The sequence below is a fragment of the Peromyscus californicus genome, unplaced genomic scaffold (genome assembly GCF_007827085.1).
Source record: "Peromyscus californicus insignis strain IS unplaced genomic scaffold, ASM782708v3 Scaffold_21__1_contigs__length_65335640, whole genome shotgun sequence".
Taxonomy (NCBI): domain Eukaryota; kingdom Metazoa; phylum Chordata; class Mammalia; order Rodentia; family Cricetidae; genus Peromyscus; species Peromyscus californicus.
In genome coordinates, this window is record NW_026294514.1 from 40,643,304 (window position 1) to 40,661,651 (window position 18,348).

At 41.9% G+C, this 18,348-nt stretch overlaps 1 long non-coding RNA gene across 1 annotated transcript in view; it reads left to right on the forward strand.

The window, feature by feature from the left end:
• The first annotated feature begins 360 nt into the window (after positions 1-360).
• Positions 361-18,348, forward strand: part of LOC128117361 (uncharacterized) — a 36,998-nt gene continuing 19,010 nt past the window's right edge. The window contains exon 1 of the long non-coding RNA XR_008220797.1: positions 361-552. This is a non-coding gene — a long non-coding RNA (uncharacterized LOC128117361). The remainder of the gene's footprint in view (positions 553-18,348) is intronic.

An 18,348-nucleotide genomic window follows, 5' to 3' on the forward strand; every position in this document is an offset into this window, starting at 1 on the left:
TTTTCAAAACAGTGCCTCAAGCTCGGGACCAATGACAAAAACATAACCCAGTGGGGCAACATTCCAGACTTTTAGAGAACTCTCCAATCACTCCCCAGTAGAAACTTCAGATTGATTTTATATAAGAACTTTTGGTACCTTTTAGTGCTTTATGCTGGCCTTTGGGAGAGGGTTGATGTTTCTGGACCCATAGGCCCATTCTGCTGTAGTCCTCGCTTGCATTTGCATATACTGCAGAGCCTATTTCTGGGTTCTATGAAACTGTTGCTGCCTACACAGCCAATCTGCTGCTTCTCCTGCAAGCAGCCTCTCAGCCTCTGTGCACAAGCCTGAGCTGTGCCCCATGTGGGGCTGGCCATGCTGTACCCCAAATCCAGTTCCAAGAAGAAAATGTTGAGATGCTCAAAGGTACCTTCAAAATAAAGGAGTCTAACAAGCAAGAGGACTCCAGAGAGCTGAAGTCTCTGATTTGGTGCAGATCTCAGAGAAAGTGAACAGTGAATAAGAGGTGTCACAGAAAATGGCTCCCAAAGGAAATGGCACTATTAGGAGGTATGTCCTTGTTGGGGTGGGTGTGGCCTTATTGGAGGAGGTGTGTCATTGTGGAGGTGGGCTTTGAGGTCTCATTTATGCTCAAGCCACGCCCAGTGGGACAGTTCACTTCCTGGTGCCTTTGGATCAGGATGTAGAATTTTCCAGCACCACGTCTGCCTGCACATTGTCATACTTCCAGCTGTCATGCTCTCTGCCTGCACATTGATGTGACGTGATGATAATGAACTTAACCTCTGAACCTGTAAGCCAGCCCCAATTAAATGGTTTCCTTTGTAAGAGTTGGTGTGGTCATGGTGTTTCTTCACAGCAATAGAAACCCTAAGACAAGAGGTGAGGGGTCTTAGGGACAAATATGAGATTGAGTTAGCCAGGAATTCTATAGGTTACAGGGTGATACCCTGTGCCTTCCTTCCCTTAGTCAGAGGTTTGTGACAGGGCCATCATTTATGTGCCAGTGCTTATATTAAATAGGACAATGCTAGTTTTGAATTTTTCCTGTACACAATAATCAAGGGGACCTTTTGATACCCGGCTACTTAATTACTCAATCATATATTGCCATTACTTGGATTGTTGCAATAAAGGTTACAATTCAGCCTGCACTCCATTTCGGGAACTGATTGTAAATCACTTGTTTATCAGAAGCTGTGGAGAATGCTTTGCATGAAATGAGCAGGCAACCCCCAAGTCCCACCTGATGGTCCTCAAGCTATCCAGCGCAGCTTCATGAAGAACAGTAATTACAGCGATTGAATACTCATGTCTCAAAGCTTTTTCAGCTACTCGAATGTGTTCTGTTGAGTATAAATGACTTTTTAGTGAGTAGAACAGAACAGGCAACATCATAGGGGGAAAAAACACCCATTGGGTTGATGATTGAGATTTTTAACCCAGGTGTGGCTATTTAGTTATCTGTATTATCAGCTCTCCAAAGCCCTGTCTCACTGTACCTAAACCTCTAAGTCCTAGAAGGCTGATATTAAGGAAAAAAACCCGGACCATATAACAGCAGCCTGGCTCTGATGGGTGTTAAGCCCACAGTGGCTGTTAAGTAGCAGGGCCCAATATCATGCTTTACCCTTAGTGGCTTCCTGTGTGACTACAATGCAATAGTTGAACCCAGAACCTTGCTCCTGTCAGGCAAGGCTCTGAGCTGTATCCTACAATCAGCAAAATATCTATTAAATGAAACCTCCATGTTCCACAGGCCCAGGTTTCTTAAAAAACGGTGTGACCAGTTTGTTTACCATGATGGTGAGTGTCCAGTGAAGGTACTGACTGTGTGGTGATGGTTTGCAACTGTTTGCAATCCAAGGATTTCTAATTAAAAAGTGGCCATCTGGGAGTGGGATGATGGTACATACAAGGGATCCCCAAACTTGGAAAGCTGAAGCAGAAGGATCACAAATTTAAGTCTGTCTGGGCTACACACTACGTTCTGGGTGTCTAAATGGCATAGCAAATTGTTGCCTCAAAAACAGAAAGGGAAAACAAGTGTGTTGGAGATTGCCATTTGGGCTAAATGTCCCTCCACACAAAGACCACAAAGCTTCCATGAGGAAGGACCTCCAGAACAAACAAGAGCCTAAAAACAGCCCTGCCCACCAGAGCCTTATCCTAGAGAAACAACACATCTGAACAGACACTCTTTGGAGTGACCCTAGCCATCCATGAACTTCTACCGCCTCCGTCTTTCTTACTGACACTTCTAGAATTTAATATCCTGGTCCAGAAATGTATCCATCCTGTCACTCAGTCACACATTTATTGTTTGTTTTTAAGAAGTCCAAATCGTCATGCATTGGTAGCCTCTACCTTTTGTGACGATTCCATGTGCATGCATGGACATTTTATAAAATATACATTGTTCATGCTTTTCTCTTATTTAGCTCTTTGTAAACTGAGTCCTTGGATCCAGCTGAAGCATTCTCATGAGGACTAGGGTATAATAGAAGCAGTCTCTCACCCCTGTGCTTGCAGAACCATCATCCTTGGGTAAAGAGAATGATGTCTCCCTACTTAAAAGACACGGTGCAGTTCCCCGGGATCTGGAAGGGTGCTGTGTTTGTTGTATGCCCTAAACTTCTGGTTGCAGCAGCACTCTGGTCCACTGTTGGCCACTACCACTGGAAAACACATTGGACGGATGGGAGAGGTGAGAATGTGATAGGAAGATGGATCGAGGGGTAAAGAAAGAAGATTGATGTCTCTTGGACTTAGACGGCAGGACTGCCTTTGTACTGTAAATATTGGATGAAGTGTTGATGGAAACTTACTGCAGGAGAGCATGGCATTTGGCTCTTTTATGGCTCATGATTAAAGTAAAAAACAAGTCTAGGTTTGATCTCTGCCCTTCTTGCCCCCCACCCCCAACCCCGCAAGACCTTTGTCTTTTGCTTTCCTAAGAATGCTATTTTATTCATTCAATTAGTATGCCTCCAAGTTAGATACCAAAACATAGAGAAACACCTAGAAACTGTGTCATAAGATACATGAATGAGCTATAATTAAGGTCCTCGCTTCTTGACGATCATTGAAGAGGGAGGAAATGTGAGCCTGGAGGTCTGTCTCCTTTTGGTTCTGGGTCACCATCCATCATTGAGGGAAGTCAAGGAGGAACTCCAGCAGTAGAGGCAGGAATGGCTCTAAGAGAAGCGCTTACTCACATCCTGTTATCTTTGTTATGTAGCCCAGGCTCCCTTGCCTAGGAATTGTGCTAAGGTGGACTGGACCCTTTTACATCAATTAGCAGTCAATAAAATGCCTCCACATACACCCACACACCAGTCTGATGGAGACAGTTTCTCAGTTGAGGTTCCCTCTTCCCAGGGGACTCTGGTTTACAAAAACTGACCAACACAATTGACCTCTTGTCATTTGACAAAGACATCACTATTAAAACCATAACCCTTTCCTTTTTTGTTTATTCCCATGGACTCATGTTAATTTCACAATATAAAATACAGCACAACTTTTAAATTCCCATCATCCTTAAAACTTCCAACAGTTACTTAAAAGTCTAATGTCTCTTTAAAAATCCGGTCTCTTAGCTGTGGGCAGCATTTCTCCATTTAAGAAATATATTATCTATATGTGGTAAGACCCATTGATGTTCTGTTGAGGTTGCATAAGAAAATAGATGGGTTTTTAATGGCTTTCATCCATTGCAATTGCAGATAGCTAAATACAGGCAACTGAAAAGCAAATTGAACTCCACAGAATAGAACTCAATCCGTTGGCTTTCTCATTCTGTTGTGTCCTATTCGGTAATTTAATTATTTGTGAAACTTTTAAACTCAATTGACTCCCATAGAATTTATCCAAGTTGAAGGGTGTTTGGTGTTACACTCATTATTTCTTTTGGTCCTGGTCCAACAATTAGCAGCTTGGCTTCATTCAATCACCATTTGACAGGCCTGTGCTTGATGTTTAATGTTTTTCAGTGATAGCCATTCTGAAAATCCACACTAGTCTGCTTATAGTGTGGACTTGCATTAGCACTGTGAAGTTCTACTTGAAGGATTACTTTTCATTTATCAACTGCATACAAGTTTATTGGATGAAAAAAAAAACAACTCTGCTTATGAGTAGGGTTGGAAATTAAAATGATCGCATATAATAACACCAGAAGATAAACCCTCTTAAATGGGCCAGTCTGGTGTTAAATATAGGTATGAAATATTATCCTAGCTTTTAGATGCCATCTACTGGCTGTAATTACTGTTCAGTACCACTGGCCATGATTTTTACACAGAAAGAGAATACTCAAGACCCCTCTGACTAAAATGCAAATGTTGTTTCTTGGCTTTTGTGTCTTGTGCAAACCATTGCCTGGATAAGTGTTGCTATATTTGAACTTCAAGCTGCATTTGGAAAAAGTTACTGTGAACATGAAAGGTTTCTTTAAAAGTGACTCTTGTTTGTATAGTTTGGTTACCCAAGAACATCTCTGAGGTGAGACACATCCAATTGCTCTTGATTTCTGTAGCCTAGCTTCCTTCCAGATGTAGAACACCGCTCAGGCATCTGGATATAGTTCTTTGTCACTGTACCTGAATACATTTTGCAAAAGCAGTCAGATCACAGCTGCTCTCTGTGTAGGATGTGGCAGTGAGCCAAGTACACTGGCTCCTGCTATTAACATGCCCAAACTCTATCTGCATTTCTGTATTTAAGAATGATTAGTGCTGGCATTCATCGTGAGGGAAGTTAACTGTGTAAACCAAACTCCTGCGCTTCTTATCTATAAATTCTTGCTTGAACATGGAGGGCTCTGCTATACGACAGGCCTGAATAATGAAGGTGTTTTATGAAAGAAAGTTAATAACGTTTTGTTGCTATGGTGTTGAGCTGCCCCCCCCCCAAGCATGTGTTGAAAACTTGAAGACTCGTGGCCTTCAAAGCCTACAACACTTATTCTTTGGCTCTTTATAGAAAGTTTGTAGATTCCTGTTCTAGAACTGTTCTAGAACTGAACTAACACTGTGAGATAAAATTATAACATGACTTCCTTGTGTCAATCAGCATAAACTCTGAAACAGCTACAGCTTATCCCAGGAAAGATTATTCCCATCACAGGAGCAGGACAGGGGCATCTCCTGTGACTTGAATGAACATTACTCCCACAGTTTAGGTGGTGGACACTTAATCTGCCTATTCATGGTAATGGATTGGGGGAGGTGTGAGTGGAGACTTTGGCTGCTAAGTAGGATTAGATTGAACTGCAAGAATGGGACAGGACCTCCGTGATGGCTTAAATATCTTTATGAGACCAGGACAAAAAAAAAACTGGATCCAGCTTGCTTGCTCTGTCCCACTATGTGATGATCTCCATGTCTTAATAAATCAAGAAGAGGCCTACCATGGCCAACACCATGCTTTCCAACTTCCTAGCCTCCAGAACCATAAGCTCAATTAACCTTTTTTTTTTTTTTTTAATGTCAGGTATTTTGCTGTGTCAATGGAAAACAGGCTAAGATGACCCCTACTTGAGCTTCTCACAGGCAGCTTTGGAGCCAGGGCAGCACAATATGCTGATCCTAGGTTCTAGAGTAAGACCATGGGTCCCCTGTACAGTTTGTACAGTAAATAGGAAGGACTTAATTTCTGGACAGCAGGGAGACTGTTGCTGAAGTGTGTGTGTGTGTGTGTGTGTGTGTGTGTGTGTGTGTGTGTATAATAAAATTGAGCTTAATGTTTATTGAAATGAGACTAGCAGAGGTGTGGTAGTGAGTGGTTTATACCAGATTGATTTATTGGCAGTTTTGAATTCTATGCTATGTAACTGGTTGATAGAATTTACATATTCCAAAGATAGGAGACAAGAACCTGAGAAGCAAAACCCCAAACACGAAAACATTTTAAACAAGCCAACTAATCATGATTTTGGAAGCTTAGACTTTTGTGAACTTTTATAACTTGGAAAAGAGATTCGGGAAACTCCTAATTGTGTTTTTACTCCAAACACCTTGTTTATTGCTACTGAGGACACTTGGTTTTGCTTAAATCACTTATGTATGTGATGCCCATGAGAGAAGGGGGAGTTATAAAATTTGGTTTTAGGTATGTTTGGAAGCATCACCCTTTATCAAATAAAACCAAAAACAAACAAACAAACAAGAAACCACCTCACATTAAAAGGGAGGGGTGCTGTTAGTTTTCTCTAATTTCAATGGAAAAAAAAACCCTGAAGATTCAAAATAGTATGAACTGAACTGTGAGTATGAAGGACAGCTAATTGCTTACATGCTGTGGAATGGAGTTAATTGGTTAAGTTGGGTTTTTTTTGAGGGGGAGGGTAAGGGGTATCTTAGATCTCAGTTTCCTCCACTGGAAATCAAATACCCAGATGAAGGGATTGTCATAAAGATTACATGGGGGAGTATATACCAAACAGTCATTACAATGATGGTGTTCACAGAAGGACTTCCGGGGCAAAGGTGGTAATGAGTTATTGTATATGAAAGACCCATGATGCCGTTCCCTCAAAGGGTTGCTTGGGAGGCAACCTTCTGCTGGGCATCAGAGACTTCTGAGCAATCAGTGCCTCTCTGATTTTAGGTTCTCCTAGCTGACCATGGTTGCTGTCCTACGAATCTGAGATTTCCAAACATGTTAGAAAAAGGAGGTCTATGTGAGCAGCTACTAGTAACCTTTGCTATTGAGAGCCTTCGACTCTCCGAAGGGCTTCACTGGGCAGAAGCAGCATATTTCTATTAATGGCAAAAGGGATGTGGTCCATAATGCCCTCTGGGGAGGGAGAGAGCACAAGAACACACACACACACACACACACACACACACACAGAGACAGACAGAGAGACAAAGAGAGAGAGAGACAGCGAGAGAGAGGGAGGGAGGGAGGGAGAGGAGAGAGAGAGAGAGAGAGAGAGAGAGAGAGAGAGAGAGAGAGAGAGAGAGAGAGAGAGAGAGAGAGACCCTCTGACTGCAGCTGCCTCTGTCTCTGTACTGTGTCCTTTCCACATCACCGTAGGGAATCAAAGTCCTCAAATGTAGTAGCAACCTAGGAGACCCCATACTATGCTATATATGATGACTTTATGTCATAATGTTCATTTGATTAGGCCAGACCAGTAGTTCCCAAACTTGGCTATTAGAATTTCCTGGGAAACACGCCGATATCCCTCCAACTGCTCCACCTAGTGGCCGCACAATTCTAACAGGGTTCCTCTTGGGAGAAACAGCGATCAGCATTTCTTAAATGATATTTGTTTGTTTGTGTATGTGTGCAGGCACTTTTGTCCAGGCCTGTGGCGGTCAGGGGACAACTCTCAGAGTCAATTCTCTCCTGCCACCTTGTGGGAGCTCAGGATGGGACTGGGCCCTCAGGCATGGGTTCTCACCAGCCCAGCTGTTGGTATTCTTTAGTTCTGACATTTCTACTAGATTCCTTTTAAATGATTATGATCAGTTACTATGTCTCTGTGGAAATTCTCTTTCTCTCAAGGTATCTTGCCTACTTTGTCCTCTGGACCCCTTGGAATCCTTTTACAATTGTATTTTGAAATAGTTTGAGATTTCCAAAAAATTTTCAAGAGCAGCATGGAGAGAATCTGCCCAGGCCTGACCCCACTGGTTTCTCTGTTGAGGTCTAGCATGGCCCTCGGACAGTGGTCAGAGGGAGAAGTGAGCTCAGCCCTGTTACTGGTCACCAAGCAACAGGCTCTCTTTGTCGGTCACTAGATGTTTTCTAGCTTTTCGTTTGCTTTGTTCTGGGATCCAATCTAAGGTCCCGTCTTGTGTTCAGTTCTCTTGTCCCTGTATTTCCAAGTCACAGCGGGATCCCGGTCTCTTTCTGTTTGCCTGACTTCTAGAGCGCAGGTTTTTGTAAGTTGTTCCTGAGCTTACTTTGTCTGGTGTTATCCTATGAGGAGATTTGGGTAATGGATTACCAACAGACACTACAGGAGGGTGGTAACGGGGGCCTTGTAATGAGGTATGTCTTGCTGTTAGTGAAGTGTGGTGACAGGGGGCTTGTAATGGGGGTGTGTCTTGTTGGTTGTCTTGTTGTCTAGTCACCTTGGTTACTTATTAATGGTGTTTACTTCTGGGGTTCTCCACTCTCAAGTTACAGTTTTTTCTTTGAAGTTAATGATTTCCTTGAGGAGATCCACTGGGAATCTGCAGATAATCAGCTTCAAGATTTTAAGACCCACGGATGGTTCTCTCCCGCGGTCATCGCAAGCACAGTTTTCATGCTGCTGTGATCCCCTTTACATTTAATTTTCAGTGTTGACTGAATACCTCTTTTAAATGTATGAATTCTTGCTCTGATATTTCCAATTTCAGTCAGACACTCCAGGGTGCCTTCTCGACTTCAGCCCTTCCCCAATCTGTGACTCTTTCCTCTGAGCGTAAGAAGCCAGACATGCATGGCCCATGGCGTACTTTTCTCATTGTCCAACCCCAGGACCTACGAAGTAGCTTCAGGATTGGTAACCCAAACCCCTGTGAGGCGCAGATTTACTACCCAGAGCTCAGCAGGGCATACATTCCCTTGTTAGTCTCCCTTCAGCTCTGTCAGGGTGGCAGGAATGACTCTGGACATCCCAGTGTCGAGGCCACCTGCCTTCGCTGCTGTCAACTCTTCCTTATTTGGAGCACAAGCCACATTATCCTGCCACTTTGGGTGGTTTCTATTTGAGTCGTCTGAATTCTGTTTGAAAAGAATGTTTGAGACGGAAGTAAATGGCATTTATTCCACAAATGCTGTATCTCTTTGACTGCCAGCCTCCCAGCTGGGAAAGGAGCTTCTGTAGTCTGGCTCGCAGGTGGGAGGGGTCAAACCTGCCTGGTAACATTAGTTGAACTCAGCTCACCACCAAGTCGACGTGTTTTAAGTCAACATCAGTGCCATGTGACGTAATCCCTAGGAGGCATGAACCAACATCTGCCCATACCAGATGGGGAACAGATGAAGGACCAGAGTGAGGACAACACCAGAGACCAACTGGGTCAGTCAGTGAGTTTTATTGGCTTACTTGCAGGAATACTGGGGAAGTGTCACTTACAGAAGTAGAAGGGACTCAAAGACAGCTGCAAAAAAAGCTGACCCGGCGTGGGTGATGGCGCATGAAAGCTGGAAACCTAGAACTCATTGTATGTGCTGCAGGCAGCTGAGCAGGTTGGAGAGAGTCTCCTTCAGGCAGCTCAGATGATCTGAGCCTCCTCTGAGCAGTTCTGCTGATCTCTGCCTCTTGGAGGGAGCAGAGCTGGTTTGAGAATGTTACCGGCTGTCCATGTTGCTTATAAATGTGTGGGAGGGAGGAGCCTAGTAAAGCTTGTCAGTTTCATGGACTTCCTGACAAGTCTTTGTTTATGGAAATAGATTTCTGTATTAGTCTTTTCCACAGGGACAGAAACAGTAAGATAGATAGAATAATAGTAGATGATAGATAGATAGATAGATAGATAGATACATAGATAGATAGATAAATGATAGATAGAAGATGATAGATAAATAGATAGATAGATAGATAGATAGATAGATAGATAGATATGAGAGTGAGAGAAAAAACATAGGCAGATATGAGAAAGGAGATTCTTATTTCAAGAATTGGTAGACTTCAAAACACATTATACATGTATATGTATGTATATGAAATTCTCAAACAATTTTTTAAAAGGGAAAAAATTCTTGAGTGGCTTCTAGATTCCCTTCTAGAGAGCATTTTTCTACTTCTACCTCAGTACTTGCTAGTTTTACACTGTTGTAAGAAAATACCTGGGACTGGGAAGTTCAAGAGAAGGTGATCTCGGCTGACTGTGTCACAGGCTCATGCCATCATAGCAGCAGTGCAAGAGAAAGCAAGTGATTACATGAGGGATCCAAAGCTGAGGATCGTCTGGCTTGCTCTTTTATGGCAGTTCTCTCGTGAGAACTAACCAGGCTCCCAGCAGAACAACCTGAATCTCTATGATGCATGCAACTTCCTAATGATCTTCCAGTAGGTCCTACCATGTCTGAAGATTGCCACACTGGAGACCCAGCCTCCAGCATATGACTGCATGGTGGACACATCAAAACTATGTCTAATCCAGAGCCTCAGGCATCCCTTTTGAAGTATTTAATGAAGTGGGTGTTACAGTGTCACTCATAAGCAGTAACTCTGTGGCAACAATATTCAGTATATAATTAAATAGTAGTGAGCTAGTCATGCTAAAGTTTCTCTGTCCTTGTTGATGTTCCAAATACAGGATTGATGCTTTATAGCTAATGTATCATTTAATCCTTGTAGCAAAACTGAGCCGAGTCAAGAATGATCACTACTTCCCATTGTATTATAAGACATAGTCTCCATCAACTATAATAAATGTAATTGGTTCCATTAGTCTAAAACTACAGAGCTAGCTATGATGTTAAAGATTCGATATTGTATAGTCTGACTAGTGGCTTTCAATGTAATTCTTCTATAATGCAAGGGGTTTGGTTTCTCTTTTACTTCTGTTTCAGAGCTAGCTCCAGTATATTAGATATTTATTGTTTTCATATTGCAGGAGTATGGTTTAGTCTATTGTATACTCAATTCCACAAAAATAAGGAAACTTTGCTATGAACTCAGGCAGTCATTGCATGGGTTAGCATGCCCAGTGGGAAAGCTTCCCCAGAAAACTAAAATGGATTTATGATGCCACGCTTAACTGCAATCCCAGCGACCACGCTCTCCAGTTTGATGGATCCTTTGAGCGTAGGATCCTGCATTCTCGGAAATAGCTAACATCCACTTGGAGACAAGCATCAAGTGGGTCCATACTGAGGAGTTTCATGGTCAAGAACCATGCTATACCTACAACCCATTGGAGGTCTATGTCCTCCTCTTCCCTCTCAGTATCTGCCCATTACATTAGTAGCCAGTGATCCAGGATGAGTCTCAAAGGTTCCTAGTTTCTTATAAAGAAATAAGTGATTGGAAATGGCAATAATTGGGCATTAGACAGTTGGATCCTAGTTCCAGGCCCTGAGTTTGAGAACTGGGGAGAAGTACAGCCTGAATCTCCCATTACTGGATGAAGTATTTCCATCTCAGGTTGAAGTATTTTGCTTTTGTATTATGACTGAGTTTCTGTCATTTTTCTTACAGTAAGGTCATGTGTCAGTTAACCATCACCACTTGGAGATCTGGCCAATGTTTTCTTGCATTAGTATTCATCTGCAATGACTAGTTCTCAGCAAGGGGAATCTGGAGATGTATAATAACACTTGGGGATTTTCAACCCTGGAGAACAGGGAACTACTGGTGTCCTGCAGGTAGATGCCAGGAATGCTGATGAGCACCCTACAGAATGAGATCCCTCCGCTCTTGCAAATTATTTGTCCCCAGATGTCAATAATGTGAAGACTGAGAAACCTCAGCTTAGAGCCAGTATTTCTAAAAGCATTAAGATAGTCTTGTGCTTCATTTTAGTCTGGTGACCAAGATTTTCAGCATGCCTTCATACTTGTTCATTATATGGTACTTGTGCTGGGAGATGTTTTTCTGTATGCTGTGAGTATATGGTGTTCCCATTGGTTAATAAATAAGCTGCTTTGGCTTATGGCAAGGCAGCTTGGAGGCAGGTGGGAAATCCAAGGCAGGTGGAGTAGGGGAGATGCCAGATTGCCATCCTAGGAGCAACATGTAATGGGACACAGGTAAAGCCACAGAACATGTGGCAATACATAGATTAATAGTTATGGGTTCAATTAAACTATAAGGACCATCTAGCAAGAAGCCTGCCATAGGCCAAACAGTTTGTAAATAATATTAAGCCTCTGAGTGATTATTTTATAAGTGGCTGCAGGACCTCGGGGCCTAGCAGGACTGGGTGGGACTGGAGAAACACAGACTGTGGGGCCAGGTGGTACTGGAGAAAATTCCAGCTACGTACTTGTCTGCTTCCTAGTTAGCATTAAGTAGCTTTTTCTACAGTCCAAGCCAGTAGAACAATTTGCCCAGATCTTTACAAAGACTATGAATATAGCTTCAGGATGGAAATCTTTAGTATAATTGGTCGATGGTCTAGGCATGAATCTGGGTACTTCCAACATGACTGTTCCATATACCTAACTCCTGGGAGCTAAAACAAGAAAATACCAGCCAAGAGGTTATTTGGAAAATATGGATGCCAAAGTGTCTCTTCATCCAGTGCCTGGGCCAGAGATGTCAGTAGGTGAACCAACTTGATTTCCTGTGTAGTAGCAGACAATGAAAAGCCAAACGGAATCACCATCATAGTTGATATTGAAAAGAAATCAGTTGCCTGAGCAGAGTGTGAGTCTCACATGAAATTTCTGCTGTTGATGAGTGTCTTTGCTCCATGCCAACACCTGAGCTTCTGCCAGGACAACAGAGTGCAATAAAGGAGAGGGATGAGGGATCAGAAAAAGCAAAGTCGACAGATGGCAATTCGTGAAGAGTTGAATCAACATAAATTATATCTCATCAGTGAGCAGAGAAAAGGGCGGATGCGTCGCAGTGCTCGGCTAACCGGTGAGACAGTGAACATGCCAGAAGAACACAGGCAAACCATGGGGTATCGCTCCAAGCTGGGCGCAAACAGAAATGAAGAAACGCCCCTTCATTGGAAAGCCATCTGGAAAACAGATGACCTGGAGGCCTCTATCTGAAGCAATGCAGTCAGTCAAATGAATGAACATCTGGGCTTTCAGAAGGGGTTGGTCACAGGCTGTAGGGAAGCAGAACACGTGTCTGGCACATAGATAAGCCAAGGCAAGAGGCAGTCGAGTCTTGCCTTCTCAAGTCCACTTGTGAAACAGAACATAAAGGCTGCTTTTTGAGGAAGAATTTATTTAAACCATATATGAATCATTCAAGTGCTCAGCTTTTTTCCTACTTAGAAATTGTTTCTAAACATTAATGTTCCCTCTCCAAAATTTTATAACTATCAAGAGAAGTAGAAAAGTCAACGTATCAGCTTTAACACAGTGTAACAGCCTAGACTACAAATTAATGTAACAGAGACATGAATGTATGCAGCAATAACTTGAAGTCATGGAGTTAAGCAAAAAGGACCCTTGAGTTCATAGTTGACAAATATCAGGTTCATATGAAACAAAATCTTTTAGCAAAATGACCGAGTGCAGGCCTTTCACAGTTCACAGCATGAGTGTATGGAGTCTGCTAGTCAAACCAGCAGAGGGCGCTAAAGGGAAAACCGAGCACTTCTAAGAACTTAAATTCTATAAAGAAAATTCTAAGGAGATGTAAAGTAGATGAAACGATCTATATTTCCAATTACACATGTAAGGGCAAGAATGGATTGTTCGGAAGGCTATATCAGGCTTGTAGTTCGTGTACTCTTCCTCTCCTTTTGAATTATTGGCTACTGGACAAATGAGTTTTACACATCTTGAAGATTGTTTACAATGAGCAAATATATTGTCTCACATTTCCATTAAAGCAATTATTTCACTATGCTGTTATAATAATTGTTCAAATTGGAATAGCAGCAGGTGGTTAGCTTCTTATAAGAAAGCAACAGCGTGTTAATGGGCCGTGTGTCAGTCTCAGGGATCAGATTATGGTTCCTGGAAATTTTTGTCATCTCCTGCATGATGTTGCCAGGTTTTATGTAAGACAAACAGCCTGCAAAGGCAGCAAATAGTCTACAGGACTTGATAAAGTCGCCTTCCGCTGATGTTTCAGGACACAGGTGCTCTGCTTAGTAGGATATCAGGAAGAGAATGCAGAAGTAAACCCATTAGGAGACATTCTCTTAGATTCTCCCAAAGGTAACTCTGAGGGTAATTACCTTGTTGTTCTCAACAGAAGTAAAAAGAATAGTGTGTGTGTGTGTGTGTGTGTGTGTGTGTGTGTGTGTGTGTGTGCAGAAGGACCAATTCTACTTTGAGTAGAGACCGGACCTCAAGTACATTATTTTTTGCTACTTCTACATTTTGCCTTTCCCCCCCCCCCCTGCATTATGTAGAAGGCTTGCAGAGGAACAATGGGCATGTGTTTAATAATTCATCTGGAGAGTGGTGAATGTAGGAGGACACACCTTATGATAAGGACATCAAAACACACAACAAAACCATTTCATTCCTGCTGAAAAGACACAGTCCTTGTCTTTTTTTTTCTGTCTTGAAAATTTCTGACCCAAAGGTCTAAGATTCTGGGGGCAGAATCTTTCAGATCTTAGAGAGTTGTTCCCATTTGGGGGTTAAAATTAAGATCTCTCTATATGCTGTCATCTAGCAAGAGAGAGAACGGGAAGGAGAGAGGAGACGGATTTGAGGCTACAGATCCAAAGGTCATTTTCCCTCTGTGTTCGCTATTGTGATGTAAGCTGGCAGCAGTCTTTGCCTCAGGAAGCCGCATCGTAGGTGGCATCAGTACAGACTCGTGGCACAGTCTTACATGCAGGCTGGCTACTCCAAACCCAGTTCTGTTATTTGAATCTGAAATGGCAGCTGTGTCAAGATGAGTTTATGTTGTACAGACCCAATTCCAGTTTTAAAACTGCTGACTCAGAAATCGGGGTAACCCGGCAACAATCAATCATGCTTGTCAGGTTCTTTGAATAATGGCTTATGAATTCACCCACACTCCAGGACTAAATTCCATGTGGTCCATAGTGCCAAGGCAGTGCCAAAGCTGTTTCCTGTGAAAACCTGGGGTTTGTTACACTCCTGACATCCAGCAATTTGACAGACCAAGATAGTATGAAGAGGTGGTTATCTAATTGATTGCTAGCTTCTAAATAGGTTATAACAAGCATGCCCTCTCAAAGATGTGCCATGCTTTGTTGAAGCCCATGGGAGGCCTGCCCCTTTCTGAATGGAGACGGAGGAGGAGTGGGGGCGCAGAAAGAGAGGAGGGAGGGGAAAGTGCCCTGCAGTCTGTATGTAAAATAAATGAGAAACTGTTATTTAAATTTAAAAAATGTCACCTGTGAAAGAATAGTTCGGCAAATGGTCTAAACTAAAACTTTTATTAAAGATTTATTTTTATATTAAAAAAAAAGAAAGCTGGCTGTGTTCGCAGGCACACAATGGGGGCTGGGAGCTTAACAAATAAAGGGCAAGCAAAGTAACCCAAGAAAAATGTGACCAGTAAGTGACACAGGGACTAACTAGTGCCTCGGCAAACTCCCGGTTCTCAGCAGGTCATCTTAATAAAAACACCATCCATCCCATGAAACAAACTACCGTGGTGAAAACTGCAAAATAATTCATCAGTGTGCACCGCTGACTTCTAGTCATGGACTTCAGATTATTAGAGTATCAGGGAAAGATTGCAATTGAGTAGAGATTGTTTTTTAAGTATTCTAAACTAAAGGGCTAACAAAAACAAAAACAAGCCTAGTGTGGTGGCACACGTGTCTAATCCCAGCACTCAGGAAGCACAGGGGAGTAGGATCATGAGTTAGAGACCTATCTGAGCTACATCATGAAACCCTACTCACAAAATAAAGCAAAGGGTTATATATACCTCATTGGTGGAGTACATACAGCACAAGGCCCCGGGTTCAATTCCCAGCAGTGGATAAAAAGTAATATGTGACATGAAATATTAAGTATAACTTCTGAAATATAAAAACACATTACACATGGGGGGTGGGGGTGGAAATAATTCATATACTTCAATTTAAAAAGTAAGCTCTATATCTCATAAAGATGAGAAAAATTAATAACCCTCAAGATTAATCCATATTACCCAGAAGAAGTCCCTGAGATGAGGATCTAGAGAGAGTAATCAATGTGAAAGGCATGATAAGAGGTCCTTGCACACAGCTCATCACAGTTTGAGCAGCAGCAGAGAACAGAACAGAGGAGACAGGAAGACTCCAACAGCAAAACATCGCAGGAACAGACTATGGAATGCAGTCTTGGGGTGCAGAGCTGACAGTTGGCCTAGAGCTGTAAGACTGTATGTTGTCTGTTTAAAAGTCAGGGTACTATTGGGTACCAGGGTGCATGCCTGTGATTCCAGCCCTCAGGAGGCAGAACAAGAGCTCCAGGTCAGCCTGTGCTGCACAAAACCCCAAACCCAAACTAAACCTGGGGTAAAGTGAAGTTTGCTTTATATATAAAGAAAAGTTTATGACTAGCAGAAAAGGAATTCCAAAAGGAAATATTTCAATAAGAAGGAATTCCCCCCCCCCCCGGAAAAAAGGTCTGAGATTTAAAAAAAACAAAAAAGGTTAATAAAATATTGGTCCCAAGCATGGTGGCTAACATAAATAATCCTAATAATTGAGAGCCTAACACAGGAGGATTGAATCAATAAGAGCTACTGTGCAAGACCTTCTATTAAAGAAACAATTTTACAACAAAAAGTTGGTCAGTAACTAGGTAGATCTGTGAAAAACAACATTTTCCACACAAAATAAAAATACATAAGTTGTGGAGCTAAAGAATGATTAAAAAATAATCATGTAAGTTGGAGAAAGGTCATCGGCTTTGGCCTTGAAGTGCCCATCACTACCCAGGAGCGAGATTAAACTAGTCATTTGTGAGAGCATTTAAGGAGAGAGAGGGCAGAAAGAGAGTCCTGGCAATGAGTCACAAATCAGTAAAAGGACAGAGAGAAAATGAAAACCAACTTCTAAAAAAAAGAAACCCAGGAAAAAATTATTGACAAACAGAAAGCACAATTCAAGAAGTCTGAGACATGTTTGGAATTTCTATTTCGGCTGTATAAAATAACCTAGCGCCCGGATGACCTTCTGCATAGGAACAGAGGGAAGTTTGTATACTTGAAGAAATAAAACCTTTAATCCCAGCACCAGGGAGGCAGAGAGAGGTGGGTTCCTGAGTTCAAGGAGGCCAGACGAGGTCTACAGAACAAGTTCTAGGACAACTAGAGAAATACTGTCTTGAAAAGCCAAACAAAGAAGGAGAAGGAAGAGAAGGAGGGGGGAGGATGAAGAAAGGAAGGAAGGGAGGGAGGAAGGAAGGAAGGAGAGAGAGAGAGAGAGAGAGAGAGAGAGAGAGAGAGAGAGAGAGAGAGAGAGAGAGAGAGAAAGAGAGAGAGAGAGAGAGAGAAGAAATAAAATGGAAGGTTGAAGTGTGAACAGAGACAGAGCCTATTCAGAACTAGAGACTTCCAAAACTGAAAACTAGTGTGAACAAAAATTTTTAAAGAGCTAAAGAGATGGTTCAGTGGTTATGAACACCTTCAACCTTTTCTAGAAACTGCTCTTCTAGAGGTCCTGAGTTCAACTCCCAGCACCCATGTGGCAGCTCACAACCATCTTTAACTCCATTTCCAAGGGCTACAACACCTTGGCCTTCGTGGGAATTGCACACATGTGATACACAGACACACACACTTAAAATATAAACATATCCAAAAGAAACAAAAAAGACTCCAAAGTTTATTTTAAAAATAATATATAAATATATTTAATTATATATAAATAATATATAAGAAACTAATATAAGATGGGTTTAAAACATTGTTCAGGGATAGATGAAAAGTTTTTTAAGAGAGAAAGAGAGAGAGAGAGAGAGAGAGAGAGAGAGAGAGAGAGAGAGAGAGAGAGAGAGAGAGAGAGAATGAGAATGGAATCATGTTTAAAATATTTAATTAAGGTTTCAGAGGAATATATTAAAGCAGAGAGAGTATTTAAAAAGAGGACCCACCAGATTCCTAAAATCTAGTGAAAACCATGGCAGATTTCTTTTTTAAAAAAAATCTAGATATATAATGAAACTCAAAAACAAAGAGATCATAGTATTGTAGTGTTGCTATTTTAAATTTTGTATATTTAAAAAAGTATTTATGTGTTCCCATTGGTGCCTAAAGTGTCCAGAAGGTGTCAGATCCCCTGGAGATGGAGTTACAGGGGTTGTGAGCCACTTGGCTTGGGGGCTAGGGAATGAACTCCAGTCTACTCTACAAGAACAGTATGTACTATTAACTGGGAATCATCCTTCCAGCCCCTTAAATGCTACATTTTGTTTGCTTAACACAGGGTATCTCCATGTAGCTGGCCCCATACTCACAGAGGTCTGCCTGGTTCAGCTTCCCAAAGGCATATACCACCTTGCCCTGCAAGTGCAACATTTTAAATAAATTATTTCTTGTATTTAGAAATACAGTTAACTTTCAAATGCTGATTAGTTGTATGGAAACTTGCCGAAACTCATCAGTTTCATCTATTAATGGATTTTTTTAGATTTTCTTTGGCAATACCACCATTTATAAATCAGATGTTCTATACTTTCCTCTCCAAATGCAGGAATTTTTAAAATTTTTTCTCTCACCTGATCGTACTTAGTGGACTCTTGTGTATTAAACAAAGGACACGCTAGAGGGTCTCCAGG